The sequence below is a fragment of the Meriones unguiculatus genome, chromosome 10 (assembly GCF_030254825.1).
Source record: "Meriones unguiculatus strain TT.TT164.6M chromosome 10, Bangor_MerUng_6.1, whole genome shotgun sequence".
NCBI classification, from domain to species: Eukaryota; Metazoa; Chordata; class Mammalia; order Rodentia; family Muridae; genus Meriones; species Meriones unguiculatus.
In genome coordinates, this window is record NC_083358.1 from 30,862,539 (window position 1) to 30,866,392 (window position 3,854).

General features: G+C 33.2%; 1 non-coding gene across 1 annotated transcript; it reads right to left on the minus strand.

Annotated features, from left to right (window-relative positions):
* Positions 1–1,747: 1,747 nt before the first annotated feature.
* LOC132646135 (U6 spliceosomal RNA) lies at positions 1,748–1,853 on the minus strand. The gene has a single exon (XR_009584265.1). It is a non-coding gene; the product is annotated as a U6 spliceosomal RNA (small nuclear RNA).
* Between the last annotated feature and the right edge of the window lie 2,001 nt (positions 1,854–3,854).

Sequence of the window (3,854 nt, forward strand, 5' to 3'; positions counted from 1 at the left end):
ACTTAAGCTTCTTTTGAATATATTCCTAGGAGTGGTATAGCTGAATCTTGAGGAAGCAGTATTCCTAATTGTCTGAGAAGGTGCCAGATTGATTTCTAAAGTAGTTTTACAAGTTTTCATTCCCTCCAGCAATGTCAGAAGATTCCCCTTTCTCCAAAACCTCTCCAGCATGTGTTATCAGTTGAGTTTTTGATCTTAGCCATTCTGATAGGTGTAAGGTAAAATCTCAGGGCCGTTTTGATTTTCATCTCTCTGATGGCTAAGGAAATTGAACATCTCTTTAAGTGTTTCTCTGCCATTTTATATTCTTCTACAGAGAATTTTCTGTTTAACTCCTTACCCCATTTTTTAATTGGATTGCTTGATTTATTGCTTTTTAACTTCTTTAGTTCTTTATATATTCTGGATATCGGCCCTCTGTCAGATATAGGGTTGTTGAAGATCTTTTCCCAGTCTGTAGGCTGTCGTTTTGTTCTGACAAAAGCATCCTTTGCTTTACAGAAGCTTTTCAGTTTCATGAGGTCCTATTTATTGATTGTTGATCTTAGAGCCTGTGCTGTTGGTGTTCTGTTCAGGAAGTTGTCTCCTGTGCCAATGAATTCTAGGCTGTTCCCCACTTTTTCTTCTAACTGATTTAGTGTATCTGGTTTTATGTTGAGGTCTTTGATCCACTTGAACTTTAGTTTTGTTCAGGGTGATAAATATGGATCTATTTTCATTTTTCTGCATGTAGAAATCCAGTTGGACAAGCACCATTTGTTGAAGATGCTGTCTTTTTTCCATTGAATGGTTTTGACTTCTCTGTCAAAAATCAAGTGTTCATAGGTGTGTGGGTTTATTTCTTGGTCTTCTATTTGGTTCCATTGATCTACCTTTCTGATTCTATGCCAATACCATGCAGAGCAGAAGGCTGGAAATAATCAAACTCGGGGCTGAAATAAATCAATTAGAAACAAATAAGACTATTCAAAGAATCAATGAAACCAAGAGCTGGTGTTTTGAGAAAGTCACGCAGATAGACAAACCCTTAGTCAAACTAACTAAAAGGCTGAGAGAAACTATCCAAATCAGCAAAATCAGAAATGAAAAGGGAGATATAACTACAGATACTGAGGAAATCCAAACAATCATTGGGTCATACTACAAAAGCCTATATGCCACAACATTTGAAAATCTAAAAAAAAAATGGAAAATTTTCTTGATAGGTTCCATCGACCAAAATTAAGTCAAGATCAGGTAGAAAGATTTAATAGACCTATATCCTCCAAGGAAATTGCAACAGACATCAACAGTCTCCCTTCCAAAAAATGTCTTTGGCTCTTAAAGGGAGCATAGTCAGTCAATAGGCGATGTGTGTGGGGGTGCATGTGTATTAATTAAGTTTTTATTTTTATGTAGTTAATAGCATAATTCCTTGTGACTTTTCCAGAAATACTTGGTTTAATTTTACCTTCTTTTCTTCTCTGTTTATATCCCCTCCCTATTTAGAGACCCTCTTTACCCAGCTTAATGAAAAACAATCAGATCACCTGTGTTCTGTTATTCCTCTTTCTGCTCACTATTGCCTTTCCACCATGGCAGTTGTCTGTATTACTTTCTTGGTTTCTGCAGTTACTCCTGAATATGTGCTTCCATCTGAAGATTTGATGTTAGGAACCTCTGATGAGAGGACACATATCATTTGTCTTTCTGGATCTGGGTTACTTTATTTAATAAGATATTTTGGTGTTCCATTCATTTACCTGAAAAATGTATGAAAAACTTCATGAATTTGTGTGTCATCCTTGCCTAAGGCAATGCTAATCTTCTTTATATTGTACTAATTTTTGTATATGTGCTACCAAAGTGAGCACCATGTAATTCTTTTCATCTATTTAAAATTCAGTTTAGTAATCTTTGTTTAAATACTTTTACCTTATATATGTTCATAAGCTGATTTATAGCTGTAATGGTATATTTGTTTGGGTTAAGTGATTCTTGGACAAACATTTTATGTGTGTCTGTGAGAATATTTCCAGAAGACCTTAGCCTTAGAATTATTGAACTAAGAAAAGCAAATAGCCATCTGCTGTGCTTGTGAGCACTATCTAATCTGTTGTAGATTTCAACAGGATAAAAAAGCAAAAGAAATAATTTATTCTCTTTCTATGATAGGACATCACTTATCTCCTATTCTCAGCAGTGATATTTTCGTTTCTGATCTTCAAACCTAGGTTGAATTATAGTATTGACATTTGTAGCCATTTAGTTTGCAGATGACATCATAAGATGATACGCAAAGTGATTTGCATTAATTTCTATTGCATGTGAACTCAATGCTTCTCTTCTGGAGAAATCTAAAAGAAACTTTTACCTTTGTACTGTTTCTATTCTTTTCTCAGGTCAGTTTTCCTCCTCTTCCTAATGCTTTTTGTAGTTTCTGTTTATGCAAATCAGAAAAAAATCAGAATTATACTAACTTAATGAGATGAATATAGAAGGGTTTTTGTCTTCTGTTTTCTAGACCAACTTTGCAGAATTGGGGCTATTTTTCTCTGTTTTTCCTATATTCCTCCTGACAGAGCTTTGGTTATTCACTTAAACCCCTTCTTTTGTTTGCATACATGCACTACAATAAAATCTCCCAATGGCAATGCTTCAGCTGGATCACATCAATACTGATTTATTGCATTCCATTTTCACTTAGTTTGCTAATGTTATATTGCCCTGAAGACTTCCTTTTTGAACCATGAACTATTCAGAGTGTTGTTTCTTTTTGAAATGATTTCCAAGTCTATTGTATTTGATGTTATTAATTTATTCTATTTGATTTAAAGTATTTTTAAATTCTTGAAAATTTTTCTGTTGTCTACTTTATTGTTTTGTTATATGACAGTTTAAGTGTTTCTAAAGTAGAAACTAGAAGATAATGTGAACTCAATCTTATTAAAAGAGGCCTCCATTAATATTGACCAAATACTTTGATGGTATAAAACTTTATACTTGCTGATTTTTTTTCTACTTACCAATTATTTAGAGAGAAGTGGTAAGGTGTTCCTGTAGAGTTGTATATATTTTCTATTTCTTTTTTTATTTTATCAATTTTAGTTTCACAAAATTTACTGTTGTGCTCTTTGGCTTATTCAAATCAAGGATAACTGGGTTTGATTATAGTAACTAATCAGTTTATTAACAATTACACATGGTGCTTCTCAGTCTACTGGTTTTATTCTGAAAACAATGTTTAATAACATATTGATACAGTCTGTCATCTTTCCAATATTGGATTAATGTTAATTGATTTACCTTGTTTCAATTTTCATTCAATAACTTATAAAATCACAGAAAGTTGTACTGTATATTGTTTTAGATTTTAATCCATTTGCTAATCTCTTTTCTAATTAGTTTATCTGAACTATTTGCTTTCAGTGTGATTACTAATAGTTAAGAACTTAAAGTTAATCTGTGTTTCATTGAAGGTATCCTCATTCATTTTTTTTTTTTTTCTGTTTTGATATTCTCTTCCAACCTCTGGATTACTTCAGTGACATTTTGAAGTCTGTGATTTTAAGTCTCTCCCTTTGTACAGCCTCTTAGTTGCTCTAGATAATATATTACAAACCCACAAATCATCACAACCTATTTAAGTCACCATTTTACCTGCCAAGTATAGAATTAGTTCCTTTTCATTCTACTGTAGGCATAAGGTTATTGTGTAATTAAAATGCAGATTTCTGTGTCATCTTGAGGTAAATCTTGCTCTGAGAGGCTCCTGTCGTAATAGTGTATAAACCCTGTTTCCCCATTGGTCCTTGGATATATCAATAAAGCAGCTTACAGCTAATCACTGAGCAGGGGAGAGAATAGGGATGGAC